Raw genomic sequence first — 22,521 nt, forward strand, 5'->3', positions numbered from 1 at the left:
TGGGGTTCTCCAGGCAAGAACACTGGAGTGGGTTGCCATTTAACTAGCATTGCCTTTTTAGCAGCACATTTCTCCTCAGCAATGCCAAATCAAGAATGCCTAGTATTAAAGGGAAGACCCCCACCGAAGGTAATGAAGGATATGCTCAAAATGACCAAAGGATTTCAAGTTTTGACTATACACACATCACAGAAATGAGATGATTCAAAAGCTCTTATAATAAAGATCGGAAGAGAGAAAATTAGTAATTAAATGTCCAGCTTTGGGAAATTAAAAAAAAAAATTAGACTGAACAGCTCTAGGTTTTCCTTCAATCTCAGTCCTAGTTCTAGAGATCATGTTGCATCTGCTTCTAATCCAGAGGGACGTCTCCCATAACTTACTCCCTAGCTCCACCCTCTGAACCTGAGTCCGGAGGCCACTGGCTTCCTTTCTTGTCAGCACGATGCAGGGCACAGGGTGTGTCCTGTGTCAGCTCTGAGGAGCCAGGGTCCCTGCCTGGCACTTAGTCTCCTGACAGGATTAGGCTCGTCCTACTGTTCACCTTCACCAGGACGCAAGGCCAGATTGCCAGGAGACGACAAACTCAGTATCTGGCTGAGGACTTTGAAAACACCCTTTGTTTGCAGTAGAGAAGAAAAGAGTGACAAACAAATGTGATATACCCATGAATTTTCTCGAAAACAAAGAGAACATCTAAAGGGTGACTGAATGGCTAGAAAGTGCTACACTCTGCCTATTTTAGGAAATACATTTTTTTCATTCCTTATCCCTCATTCAGCAGAAGTTTCACTAGCATAACAGACTTCTGGCTACAGAGAATTTTTTTTCTCTCCTTTCCTTTTTTTCTAGTTTTCCTTTGTAAAATGTTCTTTTATTTCTTAAAAAAAATTTTTTTTCTTCTTTTACTTTCTTTTTTGAAAAAAAAAAAAAATTTACCTGCAAGATGTGTGTTTAAAATGCTTGCTTTCTTTCGACATATGGTGAGATACCAATAAACTTCTTTGGAAATAAGAATCTCTAAATTCCAAGGATTTCAGTGTCCCTGTTAAACAGCAACAGTAGGGGCCCCAAGGCATATGGCAATTTAGAGGCACTTACATGAGGGGTTGATAGAGTCTGGTCTGTGCACCATTATTTCCTGCTTGATTTTAGACATCTGCTGAGTGGAGCAGAGAGCTATCATAAACTCTGTGATGGTCAGAGAAACCTGCCATAGAAGTCTTTGCTTTTCTGTTGGGGGGAGGGGGATCCCTGTACTAATAAAACCTAACACATATCAGTGAGAGAAAACCAAAACCCAATAGACTATTCCAAGGAAATGATATAAAAGCCTTAAACAAAAAAGAAGAAGACTTTTTACTGAACATAGTAAATACCCACAATCAAAGTAAATGCCATGTTTGAAGTTAAAGTCCACAGATCAAAGTGCTTTGCAAAATGTCAAGACCAAGCGTAAGGGGGGGGAGGGAGAAAGCACAGAAAACCCTCCAAACTATTATACTGTCACAGTAGAGAAAGAAAACTTCTAGCCGAAGACCATCGGCTAGGTAAGGAAACCTCAAAACTGAGTCACTGAATTGTGGTAGGAAGATACAATACAAAAGCAAACAAAAAATTGTTCTAATTCCACAGTAGCAATGAACAAAGCAGTGGTGAAGGAAGGTAATAAGATAGAGCCGCTCATTGTCCTTAAAGAATAAATCACTAATCTAGCTCCTTTACTCAGGTAGTTGCATCTTTTCCCTTAAAAAAAAAACAACGCCCTTAGAAAGTTAAAAATAAGTAAACCCCGTCTAAACAAGAAAATGAGGGTGTCTGAAAGGCTCTGGGATGATCCTGGCAAGCAGGCTTAATTAGCGTTCTGCACCGGCTCAGGCTCAGGCACAGACAGCTCTGTTCTGCAGGTCAGCATTGTCCAGAGCGCGTTCAGCACTGTTTAAAGCTGCAGTCGCAGAAAGGCACTCAGGCGGCTGCTGCTGGACTGTGGAACACTGTATCTACCTGGAGGGCGTTCAGCACCCCCAGAACCGTCCCCCCCCACCCCCTGCTTATTTTCACCATTGACAAGTTATTTAAAAAATACTGAGTCCATGTGATAACCCAACAAAATAATTCCAGAATTTTAAAAAAAAAATCTTACCTACAGGCAGCCAGGTTCAACAGTTGCTCTGAAGAGAGGAAGTAGGAGTCAGTGGCCTTTTACATGTGGAGGTTGTTTATTTAGCCCTTTTTAAAAGGTCTTGAACTCTAGAGGTTTAAGATTAAGTCCAATCCAAGTGTCTGAAAAAAAAAAAAGGTGGGGGGGTGGGCAAGAGAGAAAGCAAGTGAGAGAGAGAAAGAATCTCAGCTGCTGGGTGGTGCTACTGTTCTGAGAGCATTTGAGCTATTTTCAGCATTTAACAGCAGCCGGGGCTGTCTGCAAAGGATGAAAAAACCTTGCCTGGATCGCCACATCCCGCCCCCCCCAGGGGTGTGTGTGGGGGGGCAGGGACACAAACCAGGAAACCCACAACAACTTGCTTCACTGTGCAAATATTCATTTATATTTTGAGGAAAACTGCCAGCATGATTGAAAGCAAAACACACAGTAACAACAACAAAAAAACTTAACTGGAATCTTAAAGAAACATAGTACTTTGCCATAATCCTTGCGTTTTCAAAATGATTCACCTGATTCGTTGAAAATCAGATGTCCTATTTATGCCGTATTGAGAGGAAAGACTTTTCTTCTGATAGTTCCTGGCCGGCTTATATGGGTCTTAAAAAATATTTTACATTTCTCTCTGGGAGGAATAACTGTTGTCAGCCTGTCCTCCTTAAGACTGAAGACAAATGATTTATTTCTAGCCCACACCCACATTTCCAGTCTCATCAACCATGCTATTTTTGAAAGCTACTGGGTTAAGCTGTTGACATTTCTTATCTCTTGGCAGAGATTGGGGGCCATTCAGTGACAAGATGCAGACAGGCACCCATCCCCTGCTCTCTCCCCGCTCCAAAGGCCAGTGAAGAAATACTTCAGACTGGGTCACCAGCAATGACTGGCAAACTCTGAGCTTTCATTTTGTTTGTAGAATGATGAATTAAGATCTGGAAATTGTATTCATTCATTCAACAAACATTTTTGTGGCAAAACTTCTGATATGCCAAGCACTCTGAGAATACAATAGCGGACAGAATTAATTTCTTTGCCTCGAAAAGTTTACAGCACACAAACGCAGCGAGAGTAAGGACAGAATTTGTTACAGACGTTTACAGCTTCTTTTCCACAGGCTATTTAAACCATGGCAACTGAAGATGTGGAGATCTCTTACTCTGACCCAGGGAATATATGCGTCATCAGACCGACTCCTGACGGCCATTGCTTCATTAAGCTTTTTGCAACATTCCGAAAAAGGAAAATTAGTTACTTCCTACCAAGGAAACACTTAAGTATTTGTATAAAAGCCTCTGTTCTAGATGAAATCCCTGAAACCTCTGAACTCCCCATTCTTTGTAACAAAGAAAATGAGTGTGCAGTCAGGAAGTACTGCTGAGAGATAAAAGGAGATCCCCTGATCTTAGTCCATTATAAAAACCACCTTGATATATTTTATAGTGAATATTATGAAGGCTGGCTACCAGAGGCTCACATCAAATTCAGTTCTTTCCGTGTAACTGATTAAAGAAAATACTGAGGACAGAAATAGGTGAGGCAGATTGAGGTACAAACTTCCAGTTGCAAAATAAATTGAATCACAAGGTGTGAAATGGACAGTGTGAGGATTATATATAGTCAATAATTATGTAATATCTTTGTATGGTGACAGATGGTAACTAGACTTACTGTAGTAATCATTTTGAAATGTATAGAAATATCAAATCACTATGCCATGTAACAGGGACTAAACTTTTTAACTGTTTTTCCTTTTGCTCCTTATAGTAATTTATAATGAAAAGGAAAATGCATTTAAAAATGGACCTTCCTTGAGAAACTGTGGAAGTTAAGGGAACAGATAAAGATTAACTATTTGAGTACTAAGTCAACCATTATTTTTAAATTACAAACTGGGTGCTTTTCACACCAATACTGAGAGAAGCCCATTGCTTCACGTTGAACTATTTTTAGAGTCATTTTATGTCCATCTGTACTTGAATGAACAGGTTATGACCCAACTCCCTGTTCCATTTAGGATGAGTCCTACCCTGCCAAGTAACTCACCCAGGGCTCCCTTGTTCCCCAAAGATCTTGACTGTCCAGACAGCCTGTCCCTAAGAACTTTTCAACAGATTTGGCATCACAGAAGAGTGCAAATTGAGGCATATTTTTAAAGTTAGAGTACTTACCCAACTACTATGTCTTTTGTAAGTTATTAATAACGTAACAGTTATATCAACTGTACTGTTAATGGTTTTATTTCTTTCTTTTTCTCCTTTGTGTTTTTTTAACCAAAAAAATTGATTTAAAATCATTCAGAAATGCTTATATTAGAGTGGGCTTCTTATATTGATGAAACATTAAATGGGCCTTTGGCATAACTCTTCTTCTGTATAAGATGGGGTAATAACGCCAATCCATAGAGCTGTGGTCGGGTTTATATGATTATGCACATAAAATGCTTAACCAAGTAATGCCTGATACACAGAAAACATAAAAGTTAGTGATATTATCACTGTTAAGCCTTGTTGTTGTTGCTGTTGAGTCGCTAAATCATGTCCAGCACTTTGCAACCCCATGGACTGACTGCAGCACTCCAGGCTCCTCTGTCCTTCATGATTCCCACAGTTTGCTCAAATTCCTGTCCATTGAGTTGGTGATGCTATCTAATCATCTCATCCTCTGTCGTCCCCTTCTCCTCCTGCCCTCAGTCTTTCCCAGCATCAGGGTCTTTTCTAATGAGCCAGCTCTTCACATCAGATGGCCAAAGTATTGGAGCTTCAGCTTCACCATCAGTCTTTCCAATGAATATTCAGGACTGATTTTATTTAAGTCTAGAGCCTGCCTATCTAATGTGGTGGATACATGTGGCTGTTGAGCCACATGTGGTTTGTCAGAACTGAGATGTCATATAAGTGTAAAATATATACCAGACTTTAAGTATGAAAAACAGATTGTAAGCAGAATTTTTTAAAAATCTTGATCATATGTTGAAATAGTATTGCAGATACATTGCATTAAATATTTTGTTAAAATTAATTTCACCTTTTTATTTTTTTAAATGACAAAGCCTTTTATATTATAAATATGACTTGTATTATATTTTTATCAGGCAGTGCCATCTAGGCCAGTGGTTCTAAACTGTAGTAAGCATCAGAGTCACCTGGAAGGCTCATCAAAACACACATTCTTGGGTCCTAGCCCTAGTTTCTGACTTAGTATGTCTGGGGAGGGGCCTTAAATTTTGATCACTAACAAGTCCCCAGGTAATACTTGACCATACTCTGAGAACCACTGCTCTTAATCCTTGCTTGGAGAAGGCAATGGCAACCCACTCCAGTACTCTTGCCTGGAAAATCCCATGGGCGGAGGAGCCTGGTAGGCTGTGGTCCATGGGGTCGCTACGAGTCGGACACGACTGAGCGACTTCAGTTTCACTTTTCACTTTCATGCACTGGAGAAGGAAATGGCAGCCCACTCCAGTGTTCTTGCCTGGAGAATCCCAGGGACGGGGGAGCCTGGTGGGCTGCCGTCTATGGGGTCGCACAGAGTCGGACAGGACTGAAGCGACTTAGCAGCAGCAGCAGCAGCAGCTCTTGATCCTTGCTACTTAAAAGAGTGGTCCACAGATCAACATCTAATGCTTGGAGGAATTAGGACATTTCACAAGATTCTGGGCAGCAATTCAGGCTCTGAAGAAAAAGATAAGAACCTAGTTGCCCTGGTGCCAGATATGAGTGGGACTGGCACCCATGTTCACTGAGATTCTGAAACTCTCCAGAAGGACAGGCTTGGTTTCAGAGGCTAGAGCAGGAATAATCTTTCAGAGATGAAGAGGGAACGGGGAAATGGATGGAAATGTTGAAAGTCAGTTTAGCGTTTCATTTCTTTTTCTCCCTCCTATATAGCACACAAGAAATACTGAGACTGTTTTCAGCTAAGTATTGGTCTCATCGAAACTGTACCTAAGGCACAGCTGATGTAGAACAAACCATTCTAGAAGGTATTTATGTATCAAGGAAGGATCTTACTAACTCAGATAACCCTCCAATTGTTAGAAGCACAAGAGATTGGCATTTTGGAGAAGAGAGGCTTCCGCTGTCCTCTGCCCCACTGTTAAGTACGTGAACACGTTATTTTGAATGCTTTCACCAGTTTGCCAAATGCCTTCTCACCTTTTCAGGTGGCACCAAAGCCTCGTGGGCTCAAAGGGCTTCCTAAAAATGAAATCCTTGTTGTAAGAGAAAATGTGGACCCACGCCAGTAATATTTAAAACTCCCAGTTCTGTATGCAGCGATCGTCTGTAGCTTTAGGTCTTACTGGTTGGTTGATTGTTTCAGAAAACTTAAAAAAGTGTGTAATGTTAAGAGCAGAGAGTCTGGGACAGTGTGTCTGTTTGAATCCACTTTGGTGTGACCTTGGGCCAGTTGCTTCACTTCCCTGTGCCTCCGTTTCCTCTTCTTTAAATAGGACTCATCTCAGTAGGCTGTTGTGAGGATTAGAAGAGTTGTCATTTCAAAGGAATGTAGAAAAGTCTGCTAAGTCACTTCAGTCGTGTCCGAGTCTGTGCGACCCCATAGACGGCAGCCCACCAGGCTCCCCCATCCCTGGGATTCTCCAGGGAAGAACACTGGAGAATTTGCCATTTCCTTCTCCATGTCGCAAATGCTATTTATGTTATTGGTTAACTAATTAAAACGTAGTAGAATAACTGTGCAGGTTTCCTTTTATGGCCAAACATAGTATTTTGTTTTCAGAGACCATGATGATTTCTAGGGACTTTTATGTGCGTGGTTTCTTCAATACATGCGTTTTGAGGGCTTCTTTGAGAGTTGTTTAAATTTTTTTCCCCCAAGAGAACTCCAAATTCTCATTGGATTCCTCATCGCTTCCTATGATTTGAGAGGATCTCAGTAGGAAGGAAGTGAATGTAGTTTTCCCATGAATATTGTTTTCTAGGTTACACATTCTCCCCCCCGCCCCCACCCCCTAAGTCCTTTGAAAAGTGAGTTGCACTATAAATGTTTGAAGGCTTTCAGGGTCATGTCAGTTGGGTAGCATTGTCTAATTTTCCAGGAGAACAATGCGTCATTCTCTTAGATATTTTAGTGCTTAGGGAGAGGCAGCAGGACTGCCTGAAACACTGGCATGAGTTTCAAAGATGTATTGAAAAGGCGGTCAGATTCTGATCCTATAGAAATGATAGAAATCAGATAACGCTGATGAAAGGAAGGGGCAGACCCCCAAAGCAGACATGCTGGATGCAAAATGAAGACTCAGTTAAGTGTACTGACATCTTTTACACTTGTCTGCTTCAACCACATGGAAACAGAGTGAACCACGTGTGTGTGCAACGAAACTAGTGATGCTGAGAAGCATCACACACTCAGTAAGCGCCAGCAGCGTCGTCTCCAAGAAGTTCAGTGTGCTGAACAGTGAATAAATGCACCAAGTGGGGAAACCCAAGCCCGTGGGTTGAATGGTTTCAGACCAGTCTTACAAGTCCTCTGCGAGGATACCCTAAAAGACAGAAACATTGAGCTATATAAAGCCCGTTCCTAACTTGAACAGCTCGACTTTTGCTTGGATTGCTAAGAGATCTCATTTGGCCATTCCCGCTCACCCTCATGATCTACATCTGCAGGCATAATTATTTTAAAGTTGTCAAATCATATGTCACTGATTTCTGCTTCCTGGTTTACTGACATGAAACGAAATGTGACTTGCCATCCCATTTGCCATTATGCAATCTGGGACTGGATTTTACCAAATAAGGTGAGTGTCTGAATGAACAATCCAGACTAGAGATTCTATCTATCAAGTGCTAGAGATTCTATAGAAATAACTTCTTAAAACCTTTGTTACAACTCACTTTTCTAGTGAAAACCTTTTTGTTTTTAAACTGACTGTCTGAACTCCATGTGTATTTAGCAAGTGCCTCTGCTGTTTTATATAACTATGACTTAGTTCTCGATATTTATATTCCATTGAAATTGAGCATATGCAACAGTTGCTACATATGGTAGAAAAATCATCAAGATAAGCCTTCATAAAGGGGCCTATTTAAGGCTCTGTGCGATCTGCTGTTTCTTATCCCCACGCACATCTCCCTCCCTCCTCTAGCTCCCTTTCTTCCGGTTTCTCTGGCCTCCCCTCAGTTCCTGGGTTGGACCACAGTCGGGGCCTGTGTGTGCTTTATTCCCTCTCCTTGCCACCTGCCCTGCTTGACGTGGATGCCAGGCACCCTCCAGCTGTCAGCTCAAGTGCCTTTTCCTCAGGAAGGGTTTCCCTGCTCTAGCCAAGGTCAAGCATTTTTTTTTTTTTTAACTCTTAAAGAATCGTGTTCCTCATGTTCCCTCCAACATCAAACGTTGCCTTTGTTTGAGTGATTGGTTCATGGATTTCTCCTCTGATTCCCATTGAACCCCTGACAGGTGTGTTATATTTGTGCCTGGCACTGAGGGAGGACTCAGTGTGCATTTGTTGAATAAAGAAGCAATTCAATAAGTTCTGCTCAAGGCATTAAGCAACACATGATGGCATTTTTGTTATATATAAATGAGAGCTTATAAAAGTATCTTATCTTCTAAAAAGCAAAAACTCTGTATTCTGATTAAGCAGCTGTTTCCAACCAAGAGGATTCTCTGAACGGTATTGCTTTTTGGTTACATATTTGATTTAAAAAGTTTTTAAAGAATCAGTACTTGTTTTCCTCCTCGGGATATAATCTATTATCTTAATAACTTGCATTTATCTTCTAAAATAGGCTTGAAATAAATCGATACCTGCATTCTTGCATGATCTCTCCAGATCTTTTTAAAAATCATGTAACACTCCATTAGGGTGTATTAATCACTCAACTGGGATCCCTGATCAAAATTTCTTTTGATTAGGGTTATTGAGAGAATGACGTATTTGTGTGTGGGCTGCCATCTATGGGGTCACCCAGAGTCGGACACGACTGAAGTGACTTAGCAGCAGCAGCAGACAGTTATACCGGAGAAGGGAATGGCAACCCACTCCAGTACTCTTGCCTGGAAAATCCCATGGGTGGAGGAGCCTGGTAGGCTGCTGTCCATGGGTCACTAAGAGTCAGACATGACTGAGCGACTTCACTTTCACTTTTCACTTTCATGCATTGGAGAAGGAAATGGCAACCCACTCCATGTTCTTGCCTGGAGAATCCCAGGGACAGGGAGCCTGGTGAGCTGCTGTCTATGGGGTCGCACAGAGTCAGACGTGACTGAAGCGACTTAGCAGCAGCGGCAGACAGTTATACCACATGGCTTCCTGCAAGCCATACCTGATGCTTTTTATAGATACTTGATGAGCAGACAAACAGAAATGAAGTGTCTCACCTACAGCACTGCCTGCTCAGGCCATTGTCATTCTAGTGGCATGAAACCCTTTGTCATGTCCATATAGTGCATTAGTTATAAACACACCAGGAATTACTGGCCATCGAAAAACTGGGAGATTTGTGATCTTGTTCTCTGGCAAAGGAGAGGAAAGGGAGCTTTGTGTGCCCTGGAATACAGAGCTGAGTTGGAGACTGGGGGCTGGTCTTTGCCCTGTTGCCTGGGAAGAGGCTGTGAGACACTCTCTTCTACCCTGGGCACAAGGACACTGGTTATAGCCTAAGAATGTTTGAAGATGTACTATTTTGTACATGTGTACATGCTTTTTGTACACGTGTAAGACACTTTGAAATCATGCATTTTGTACACGTGTAAGACACTTTGAAATCAACACAGTAGAGCATGAAAAATATCTTTTCTGAGGCAGTCAAAAAACAAACTAATTAACCCAACCATCTACGGCATATTTCCATCGTTACTATGACCACAAAAGTTAATTTTGCATGGACAGGCATACATAAATAATACACAAAATGTTAGAAAAAATGTCCTTGAAACCCACAGAGATGAAATATGAGTGAAGAATAATAAGGAAGAGTGGACCAGCATGCAAGGGTTAGAAGGAGCTGTATAGATTGTTATATCAAGTGCATAAGAAAAACATTTTCCTAAAATGAATGTGGGTTAGAAATGGGAGCTTTCAGATACTGGACATGTTAATGTTTTCTGTGTTATCCGTCCTGCAATCCAGACCTTCCTACCTCTTCGTGTGACCTGTTGGTGTGTCCCAGGTAGGTTACAGATGTTGCTGCAATATTGATCCCTTCAGTTGTCACCACACTAGGTGACACCCAAGGCATCTGGAGCTTTGGGGCCAGTCACCTCTGGCTGTTAGCAACCTCATCTGTTTACCTCCGTGCCTACAGATATGCTCATTTGTCCATGTGCCAGATATAGACAAGTTTGGGTGGGAATGATCTAACCAGCAAGGTCAGCCTCCTAAAAACAGCAACAATAGTCTTGTTAACAAAGGAAACACAAGAAATGAGATGGTATGGGAGAGGCATGTTAGAAATGTCAAGAAATGAGTAATGATAGCTAAGTTTTACCAAAAACAGGGGGGAAAATCATTGTTCAGACTCTGGGCTGAGCCAGGACTGGCCTGGTCTCCAGAGGAAAGTGCTGGACCGTCTGTCCTGTCTGTGGGCAGTGTGTGCTCAGGCAGAGGGGTGGGGAATGGACATCTGAGCCAAAGTAAATGCATGCATTTTCACCTTCTCGTGAGTTTCCTCTTTTCCTCAGCCAGGGTTTCTTTAAGGGTCACTTTCAAATGGAGTTTCTCTCTGACACATTTCATTTTACAATCAAGTCACTCACTATATCCAGACTCATGGCTCGAAAAGAAATAAATACTGTAACACAGTCGTGGCAGACGCAGCTTTCTACCTAAGGAGGATCCATCTTTGCTTTCAACTCTGCTATAAAATCCTGGTCACAGGTCTATTTAAAAACTTATCTTCTTAACAAGTGGTGCTGGGAAAACTGGTCAACCACTTGTAAAAGAATGAAACTAGATCACTTTCTAACACCGCACACAAAAATAAACTCAAAATGGATTAAAGATCTAAATGTAAGATCAGAAACTATAAAACTCCTAGAGGAGAACATAGGCAAAACACTCTCAGACATAAATCACAGCAGGATCCTCTATGATCCACCTCCCAGAATACTGGAAATAAAAGCAAAAATAAACAAATGGGATCTAATTAAAATTAAAAGCTTCTGCACAACAAAGGAAAATATAAGCAAGGTGAAAAGACAGCCTTCTGAATGGGAGAAAATAATAGCAAATGAAGCAACTGACAAACAACTAATCTCAAAAATATACAAGCAACTTCTGCAGCTCAACTCCAGAAAAATAAATGACTCTATCAAAAAATGGGCCAAAGAACTAAATAGACATTTCTCCAAAGAAGACATACGGATGGCTAACAAACACATGAAAAGATGCTCAACATCACTCATTATTAGAGAAATGCAAATCAAAACCACAATGAGGTACCACTTCACACCAGTCAGAATGGCTGCGATCCAAAAATCTGCAAGCAATAAATGCTGGAGAGGGTGTGGAGAAAAGGGAACCCTCCTACACTGTTGGTGGGAATGCAAACTAGTACAGCCACTTTGGAGAACAGTGTGGAGATTCCTTAAAAAATTGCAAATAGAACTACCTTATGACCCAGCAATCCCACTGCTGGGCATACACACCGAGGAAACCAGAACTGAAAGAGACACATGTACCCCAATGTTCATCGCAGCACTGTTTATAATAGCCAGGACATGGAAACAACCTAGATGTCCATCAGCAGATGAATGGATAAGAAAGCTGTGGTACATATACACAATGGAGTATTACTCAGCGGTTAAAAAGAATTCATTTGAATCAGTTCTGATGAGATGGATGAAACTGGAGCCGATTATACAGAGTGAAGTAAGCCAGAAAGAAAAACACCAATACAGTATACTAACACATATATATGGAATTTAGGAAGATGGCAATGACGACCCTGTATGCAAGACAGGGAAAGAGACACAGATGTGTACAATGGACTTTTGGACTCAGAGGGAGAGGGAGAGGGTGGGATGATTTGGGAGAATGGCATTGTAACATGTATACTATCATGTGAATTGAATCGCCAGTCTATGTCTGACGCAGGATGCAGCATGCTTGGGGCTGGTGCATGGGGATGACCCAGAAAGATGTTATGGGGAGGGAGGTGGGAGGGGGGTTCATGTTTGGGAATGCATGTAAGAATTAAAGATTTTAAAATTTAAAAAATAAAAAACTAAAAAAAAAAAAAAAAAAAAAAAACTTATCTTCTGGGATCCCCTGGTGGTTTGTTCAGGCTGATAAGCTACAGGCAAGACGTCTCACGGATGCGATGCTAACCCTCCTGAGGAGAGGGTGCGCTACCCTTCACCCTGTCACCTGGCACTGCTCCTCTGAGCTGATGGAAATGCAGATACCCTTCTGGGAAACACCTGCTGAGCAGCCTTGAACCCACTCCGGGCGCCTTGTCATTTTGGGGAAACCAGCCCCTCACCTGGTTAAAGATAATCTGGTCACTGGAAACTAAGAGGCATACCAACACAATCATCCAAGAACAAGTTTCTCAGCTCAGGCTGGCTAAAAGATAGCCGAAGCCTATTAGACTGGCTATGAAGCTATCACAATGAACCTAGAGTCTGTCATACAGAGTGCAGTTAACTCAAAGTGAAAACCAAATATCATCTATTTACATGTATATGGAATCTAAGAAAATGGTACTGATGAACCTATGTGTAGGGCAGGAATAGAGATGCAGACGTGGAGAATGGTGGATGCAGAGGGGCAAGGAGAGGGTGGAATGAATTAAGAGAGTAGCATTGATACATATATACTACCATGTGTAAAATATACAGCTAGTGGGAAGCTGCTGTAGCAAGGGGAGCTCAGCTGGGTGCTCCGTGATGAACTCTAGGGGTGGGATGGGGTGGGGTGGGAGGGAGGCCCCAGAGGCAGGGCATATATGTAGACATAGCTGATTCGTGCTGCTGTGCAGCAGAAGCTAACAATATTGTACAGCGAGTATGTTCCAATTAAAAAATAATAAAGATAGTCACGCACAAAATAGTTTCAGAAGTTCTGAAAGTACTTCTGGACATCAACAGTTAGCCCTCACCTCTTGTGAGTTGCTGTGTTCAGTTTGGGGCCCACTGTCATTTTCTAATGGACTGAAAATTGCTGTGAAAAACAGAGCTGATATGTTTGAAGCCCAAGGAGCTGCAGCGTTGGAACCTTTTCGACTTTAAACAAATAGAGTTGAGTAGTTGGCTCTTTTTTTTTTTCCCCCTAAAACTAACAATTAGTGATCAGTGATATCAAGAGGAATAAGAACATCATAATAGTCTGCAGGAAATAGAAAACAGGAACCCATTGTTTACCCTGTTCAGTGGACATTGCCAGAGCATTGTTCAGAAAACTCTGAGCAGGGTCACTGAAGTGTAGTTTACCAAGGTTTCGAAAGCTAAACTGAATGATGGAATTTGTCCTTGGTACAAAAAAAAAAAGTGATTTTGAGAAGATGGCAAGGGATGTATTTGAGTATTAAATGATCTTAAAATTTTCTACTTAGGATTTCTTAAAATGGTAAATGCTTTCAGTCATAACTGAGGCGAAAGCATGTTGGATTAGGAAGCCAATAATTTTTTCAGTTTCAAATCAAACTAAAGATACACATACAATGTGGAAATTATTTTAAGCATTCTTATCTCATGGCTTCTGGTTGTACCATACATTGAAGAAATGAATATAAAGTATAATACATTCCATTTTGTAACCATCAGTCACGTATAACCATTTGGTCTTTCTGTCTATATTGGTGAGGAGCTTGATGTTCGACAGGAAAGATCTGGAGGCTGTCTGCCACCAGTGAATCTGACACCACTGCCTTCAGCAGCACGGTTACCAAATCTCCTTGAGCTACAGTTCTTATGTGAAGAAAGTAAGAATTATTGCAGCACTTAACGCATCCGATGGGTATGAAGATTGAACGAGTTAATATACGCAAAGGTCTTAAGACAATACCTTGTATACAACAGGCATAAGTGTTGTTTGCTGCTCTTGATGTGATCATTGTCTCAATGAGGCATGACACACACACACACACACAGTTAAAAGCACACGCTTTGAGGATAAATAGTCCTTACTTAACTCTCTGGTTCTCTCCCTTATTTGCTCCTTGGTTTGGGCATGATCTCTGAGTCTCAGTTCCCTCAGCTGACAAGTCGCTCAGTTGTATCTGACTCTTTGTGGCCCCATGGACTGTAGCCCACCAGGCTCCTCTACCCATGGAAGTTTCCAGGCAAGAATATTAGAGTGGGTTGCCGTTTCCTTCTCTAGGGATCTTCCCGACCCAGCCATGGAACCCACAGCTCTTGCATTTCCTTCACTGGCAGGCAGATTCTTTACCTCTGGTGCCACCTGGGAAGCCCACTTAATTACCATAGAGCATTATTAAGGGGATAGAAGAAGATACTCGGAGAAGGCAATGGCACCCCACTCCAGTCCTCTTGCCTGGAGAATCCCATGGACGGAGGAGCCTGGTGGGCTGCAGTCCATGGGCTCCCTATGAGTCAGACACAACTGAGCGACTTCACTTTCACTTTTCACTTTCACACATTGGAGGAGGAAATGGCAACCCACTCCAGTGTTCTTGCCTGGAGAATCCCAGGGACGGGGGAGCCTGGTGGGCTGCCGTCTATGGGGTCGCACAGAGTCGGACACGACTGAAGCGACTTAGCAGCAGCAGCAGAAGATACTGCATGAAAAGCCATACCTGCCACAAAATAATCATCAGTTATTTTAAAAATCAGATAGAAAAAAATTATTTGTCAATGTAATAATTGATCTTTGCAAATGTGTTCTTTTATTAGTTTGCAAATGGGGGAAAATGAAATGGATAGGACACACTGAGGTTCTGAGTTTAATTTCCTTATAATTCATTTCAGAGAGCTCACATTCAGACTTCTTTGGGACTTTAAAAAAATTTTAGTTTTAAATAAGAATTCATAGAATTGTCAAGCAGATAGATTAAGAAAATTCCCAATCTTTGATAATGACTTTCTCTATGATTTATATTTCCCCCTTAAAGCAACAGCATTATCATCATCTTATTTGGTGAGTAACAGGTTGATGAGGGAATTTATTACCATTAAAAGGAATAAACCAGAAGAAGCAAAAAAAAAAAAAAAAAAAGAGTGGACTTTGTAAGTCCCTTTAAGAGTCTGTCGTTCCCTTAGCAAGGGGGAGGAACAGAGTTATAATTCTATCCATCGTTGCTAAAAACAAATGCACACTAATTATATCCATTGACTACAATTTTGATAAGTGATTAATTGAAGTAGAAGTACCCCTATTTTAGCAATAAGTACATTGCTGGGGAAAAGATTCAAGGTTTGGAATCAGACTTAGCAAGCCCTGTCACTTTTAGCAAGCTACTTAGTTCTGAGCCTTGATTTTCTGGATCTGTAAAACACAAACAATGTTCCCTGCCTTTGGGGGAGCCTTTGAGAGGATGGCATGAGGCTGTGGGGAGCCAGTGAGTCAAGTACCTGCAGTGGAGGAGCGATGTGCTGTTGCTGCTGTTTGCTGTCATTTTTCTACTAGAGTGTAGGCTCCTTGAGGACTGGCCTCCCTTTAGAAACGCAAGTATCAGGACCCTCCTGGCAATCCAGTGGTTGAGACCCTGCACTGCTAATGCAGGGGCCTTGGGTTTGATCCTTGGTCAGGAACTAAGATCTCACAGGCCATGTGTGCCCTGAGGTGTGGCCAAAAGATTAAAAAAAAAAATTTTTTTTTTGAAGCCCCATAAATATTGCCAGTTCCCAGCACAGTGTCTGGGCCCCAGAATCTTCTGTGTGAATATTTATCTAATGAAAGGGATACCCTGCATGGGGGACTGAAACAACCATGGTGATTTCTGGCAAGCTCGACTTGCTTAAGTGAGAGAGACAGGCACTGCCCAACTGAACCACTGTTCTGGGGAACAGATTTAAGTAAAAAAGTAAATCGCTTCCCTGGTGACTCGGCGGTAAAGGATCGTCTTGCCAAGCAGGGGACATGGGTTCAATCCCTGGGTCGGGAAGATCCCCTGGAGAAGGAAATGGCAATCCACTCCAGTATTCTTGCCTGGAAAATCCCACGAACAGAGGAACCTGGCGGGCTGCAGTCCAAAGACTAGGACACGACTTAGTAACGGAACAACAACAAAAAAGTAATTGAAAGACAGCCTCTTCCTCACACATTTAGAGGGAAAGGCAGACTGTAAGGGACAGAGAAAGGTTGTTACAGGGATCCCTTTGCTCGCTGAGGGGATGATAAATAACGTTTTTAAGTGAAACTGTCTATGTATCACCTATATTTTCTTTATTAGTTCCTGTTTTCTGTGAGCACTGTCTGAATTCTTCTTTGATTCACAGGCGTTTTTATATAAAACTCAGATCTCCTGATTTCTCTTTGATCCCCAACAGCATTGCTAAACAGCTATACTCCAATATAAAATTAAAAAGTTAAAAAAAAAGAACACTGGGGTACAGAGGATCACTTTATAGAAAATCACTGGGGCCAAAGTCTGAGAAACCTTGTCGTTGTGAGGCTGAAAGGTCAAGCACAGCATCAACAGCAGATTTGAGACCTGAGTTGGGATGAGCAGCCCCACTGGGTCCTGTCGGTCTGTACCATGAGCTCCAGGGCTCCTTCATCACTAACTGCTGTTTTCTTTTGCTGGGAGCCGCTTTGATCGAAACTTGGATTCAACCCCTCAGTGAACTAAATTAGAGTGAATGCTATCCACAGTAGTAGACTCATTAAAGTATCAAGTGATGGCTTCAACTTCAACCAAAAGAGGTTTTCAGAGAGATAAGAAAACAGACACAAACAGTAGAGAAGTAGAATTATTTGCAATAATTCTAATGAGAAGGGATTCAGTGGGGGAAAGGAGTTAATAGACCATCTCATAAAACAGAAGTAAAATTTGGAGCTTCAGAGTTCAATACTAGGTCTATTTTAATTGAAGCATAGTCAGACACGCAAGCACAATAAAGTGATCTTGGAATCAATCATCAAAGGAGAAGAATACCATTTAAGATAATTAGAAAAATGGCTTGAAAAATGAGGTAATTCTCAACAAGTAATTATTTTTATGAATGCAGGGCTCACTTAGTAAAACTCTTCTAAAAAACAGAACCCTGAGTTCATTTAATAGCATTACATTAGGGTGCTTATTTGCCCAGTTTTACAATTCTACTCTGTAATGAATCCTACCTGCAAAGACAGATAAAGAGGGCTAAAACCAGGTTGCCTTTAGATTTGCATATACAACGTAGAGTAAGAGAAGAAAGAATTGGGAAGGTCTTAACAAACACTGCCCATCACCTGTGGCCAAACCAAACCTGAGCTATAAATTGCAATGGCTCTAACATTCTGTAACACGAACTCTGTTTTCTTGTTCCTGATTAAGATCTATCCACTTGGCCTCTTTTTAAAGGCTTGTGCACATTTGAACACACCTTTGAGACTCCAAACTGGACTTCTGTACCACGTTCTATTTTGGGTAACTACAAAGGTGCTGGAAATTTCAAGTAGTAACAAACACCACAACCTACAAACTGAAGAACGGGATCTGGTGAAAACCTGGTCCCCTGGGCTGTGGGCTCCAATTATTCTTTGGAGTGTCTGACTTAGACATTTAGACCAGGTTAGGTCATCTTTGCTGTGATGATTTTATTCTTCCAGCTAACGTATTATTGCTCTTTCATTCCCCCTATAACCACAATTCAGCTTAAGGCCATTTTTAAAGCTTGCTTTTGTGTGCCCTGAGATGGGTACTAAGTCCTTTCTCTGTTCATATTGAATGATGCTGTCTCCATGGAGAACTCGTTCCTATTCATAGGCGGAGCTCATCTTATCTGGATTTTAATTGAACACAAGGTTATCAGAGCCTTCATGTTTCACGCATAACTTGTTCAGAATGTAGTCAGAATTGATTTATCAAAATATAATTTATCAAATCAGTGATAAATTACATTTATAATTTATATATAATATAGTTATATAAGTCGATATATTTATAGAAGGAAACCTTTGTGTGGTGCCTTCAGAATATATGTTTCTTACAACAGAATCATTCGAGACAGACATAACATTGAATTCGTCTTGATTTTTAATGCAATATTTCATGCATCTCCTTCTTAAATAGTAAAGAATCTTGAACGCATACAAGGTGAGGAATGGTTATGTAAGTTTGCTGCTATTCTTGCTTCTCAACTGTCTTCTCACTGTCTTAGCATATTTAGAAGTTTTGAGTTTGAAGTGTCTTCCTACACATGTAAATTCTTGCACAGTTTCCAAATCAAAGTGAGCAGTGCCTCAAGGGCTGTGTTTGCCATTTCTGTTTCAACGAAAAATGATATACTACAGTCATGAAAAGGTTTATCAACGGCCCTTGCTAACTTCTAGGTTGATGAAACAGGGCTCTTGTTTCACACACTTCAGCAGGCAGGATATGCAGGGTCTTGTTTCTTATTACTTATCTCCACTGTCTGCTTCAGCGGTTTTGTTAACTTTGTTCTCAGAGGAGCTAGCATTGGGTTAAGATATGAAACACCAGAACAATGAAGTGAGTAAATCAGTCTATTAACACATACCGATTAGTGCCCACACCTGTTCACAAAAACACACTTAAAACTAAAACGTTCCTGATTCTCACTTACATGATAATCTCTGTGGCTCTACAAGTGAAATAAGTGTATCTCTGTCGTTTCATCTGTTGGATATGTACTAATGGTTTCCTCCAAATGGATAAGGGGTATAAACTTTGGGAATTATTACAAGATACCTGAGTGGCTGCGTGACTCGAAAATTGGAATGGTTTCCACCTTTGAAGAGTCAAGAAATATATGGACTCATATTTCACTCCATTTATCTGGATAGCCAGTCACAGTTACAGATAGTCTCTTCACGTAAAAGAAACTTTAACATTTTTTAAAACTGAAGTATAGTTGATTTACAATATTGTATTTGTTTTGAGCATACAGCAAAGTGATTCAGTTATATGTATATATAATCTGTACATATTGCTGCTGTTGTTTAGTGGCTAAGTTGTGTCCAACTTGTCCAGGCTCCTCGGTCCTTGGGATTGTCTGGATATATTAATATACCTATACAGGGCTTCCCCGATGTCTCAGTGGTAAAGAATCTGCCCACAATGCAGGAGATGCAGGTTGAATCCCAGGATAGGGAAGATGCCCTGGAGAATGAAATGGCAACCTGCTCCAGTATTCTTGTCTGGGAAATCCCATGGACAGAGGAGCCTGGTGGGCTACCGTCCATGGGTTTGCAAAAGAGTCGGAAACAACTTAGCAACCAAATAACAACAATATATACCTGTGTATGTGTGTGTGTGTGATAGGTTATTACAAGAAGTTCAATATAGTCCCCTGTGCTACACAGTAAATCCTGTTGTCTATTTTGTACATGGTAGTGTGTATCAGTTGATCAAATACTCCTGATTTATCCTTCCCCTCTCCTTTCACCTTTGGTAACCATAAGTTTGTTTTCTATGTCTATATGTTGGTTTCTGTTTTGTAAATAAATTTGTATTTTTTTTTAGATTCTACATATAAGTGGTATCATATAGTATTTGTCTCTGTCTGACTTACTTCACTCAGTGTGATAACCTCTAGGTCCATCCATGCCATTGCAGATGGCTGAGTAGTAGTCCATACCATGTCTTCTTTATCAGCTCATCTGTGGATGGACACTTAGTCAGCTTCTGTGTCTCGGCTACTGTAGTTTGTGTTGCTGTGAACACTGGTGTGCGTGTATCTTGTACAATTAGAATTCTCGTCTTTTCCAGATATATGCCCAGGCGTGGGATTGCTGGATCATATGGTAGCTCTATTTTTAGCTTTTAAAGAAAACTCTATACTGAGAAGCTTTCACATTTTAATGTCATGAATGTTAACTTCCTTATTCTTATAATAGTCCTCTGGGTGGGTAGAAAGCATCTCTCATTTCACATATAATAACTCTAAAATTTATTTATTACTTAACAGCTGGCTTTATTAATTTAGGGCAGAATTTGAGATTCCCTGGTCACATTTTCCTGAAATGAATGACTTTTGTAACTCAGCATTGATTCTGTATCATTGAGACTGCTTTCCTCTTTTACATCCTGTAAATGGAAAGAAGAGCTGATTCTGGTGTTTGGTTATAAATATTCCATAATGTTTATAATGTTTCCTCTGAAAAAGTTTGAACATTGAGTTGGAGACCGTGAATGTGGGGAAAAGCAATAAAAGATGTCAGTGTGATTTAAAAGCATAGTAATATACTGTTTTTAATGATGCTTATTAAAATGGCATTTTTAATAAACAACTTTAAAGATTTTCCTAAGTACTAATTCTGAAAAGTATGCTTATTTTCAATGCAACTTAAAAATGACATCTATTTAAATTAGAATGAGTACAGTTTGCCAAGGCACCATTTAATTACCACTCGATGGGATGCATGCATTCACCATCTACATTAGAAAAAAAATTGGGAAATATATTTATGAATACAGTAATTGTTTAAGAAAATTTTCCACACTTCATATCATCATATGTTTTGTGTGTATAAGCTCACACATTCATGAATTAGGCCACTCAGCTTCATATACAAAGTATAAATAAACCTTAAGACTGTAAGCTCCACAGGGACAAGAACGTCTGTTTTGTTCACGTCAGTACAGTACTAATACAGTACTCACAGGAAGAAGCTTACTTAATGCTGGTGGAAAGTAAATGACAGAATAATGGAAGAACCAAAGCACTGAGACAGGCCATGTGACGTATATTGAACAAATGCTTTGGAAATGATCTTTTGAATTTGAAATGATCTTTTTTCCATCTTATTTTTATTTTAAATGTTCTGGATCTATTTCACCTAGTGTGTTAGTGCTTACAGGTTAGGAGTCTCAATGGCTATCTATAGTTCTAGTTCCTACCTTAAAAATGTGAATGAGATAAGATTGTTTCCCCTCAAAGTATCCATACGTGCTCTCAGAGTGGCCACTTCTCCTTTAGATCACAGGGCCCTGGTTAACAAAGGGAAACCGTTCCACGTGCACATAGCCACAAGACGCTTAATTCTTTTCGAACTCCGGTTGAACTGTATTTTCAAAGTAGAACTAATCATTCTTAATCCGGAGGTAAAACCATCACTACCAGTAAACAGGCCCACTGACACTGAGCACAAAAAATCAAGCTGGCAGTGATCAATTTCTAGTGGTTCATCTTCCAAATAGTCTCCCAAATTAAAGTGGAGGCAAACTGTGGCAATAAAAGGAAATTGATAAAATATGTATAACCAGAGATTCATTTTGTTTTTAATTTCTACTGCTTCGCTTTGCAACATCAGATTGGGATATCTAAGCGCCTTTGGTGCCCCACAGATTTCCTTTGGCCCTCACCAGTGTGCATCTCCTTATTTTGAAATTTTCAAAACTCAAGGTTGATTTAGAAAATAAGAGCAAGCGAAAGAAGAAAAGAAAATTTCATCTGCAATCTCACCATAGAGAGATAATCCTTACTTGCCTTCTAGATTGATTTTTCCCCCTCTCCTTAATTCTATTGTTGTGTTGATTCTCATCTGTGAGAATAAAGATACTTGGTATAGTCTGGTAAATAAATATTTCTATAGAGTCCACAAAGAAAAAATATAGAGAGGAGGATAACATGGGAATTATAATATTTTGGGGGGAGCTCGTCAGAAGTTCCCACAAAGAATCAACCTAGAAGAATGTCAGAGCACCGGTTTGGAATCTGGCCGGCCCAAGTTTGATTCCTCCCTTCCCCTCAAGTGTGACCCTGTACAAGATGTTTTACTTCTCAGACCCTGTTTCCTCTTCCGTAAAATGAGAATAATACCCTCATCAGAGCGTTTCTGTGAATAGTCAGTGAGAGGTATTTGAAGAATTTGGCAAGCTGCCCAACACAGTATGCATTCAGTGAATGATAGCTAACATTTATAAGAAAACTTACTGTTATTTTACATTCCTAAGTAACAGTTGCAGGTCACCAAGCTCAGCACCACGTGACTTGAAGATTAGTTTTAGATCAGCTCAAGAAAAACATAATTAAGCAGGTAAATCTATTGGCAAAAGACCCTATAAGGCATTCTGGAGCAAGTCCTTCGGGATTGTAGGGCTCATTAAAATTCTTCTCTATTAGCTCAGTTAATGGTGGGATGGCTATTTGGAATTAGGATCTTTAAAAACAATGATCTCCCCCATTCTATCTTAACATGGTGTTTTCACTTAATAACTCTGCGAAGTTTGCCTTGGCATGAAATAATTCGGTGATAACCAGAAGATACAAAAGTACGTGGGTTAGATTCTTCTAAAAGCTGCTTTGAGTTTTAAAGGTCAAGTTTAAGAACT

General features: G+C 40.5%; 1 protein-coding gene across 44 annotated transcripts in view; it reads right to left on the reverse strand.

Moving 5' to 3' along the window:
- Positions 1–22,521, reverse strand: part of SORBS2 (sorbin and SH3 domain containing 2) — a 211,515-nt gene that overhangs the window by 173,386 nt on the left and 15,608 nt on the right. For 25 of the 44 annotated variants that reach the window (XM_069573232.1, XM_069573241.1, XM_069573226.1 and 22 more), the window contains exon 2: positions 2,144–2,283. The gene's annotated coding sequence lies outside the window, so the exon portion shown is untranslated. Of the gene's footprint in view, positions 1–2,143; positions 2,451–22,521 lie in introns of those variants that run through there. The other 19 variants (XM_069573228.1, XM_069573235.1, XM_069573229.1 and 16 more) reach the window with 9 other exon arrangements.

Source organism: Ovis canadensis, chromosome 26 (genome assembly GCF_042477335.2).
Source record: "Ovis canadensis isolate MfBH-ARS-UI-01 breed Bighorn chromosome 26, ARS-UI_OviCan_v2, whole genome shotgun sequence".
NCBI classification, from domain to species: Eukaryota; Metazoa; Chordata; class Mammalia; order Artiodactyla; family Bovidae; genus Ovis; species Ovis canadensis.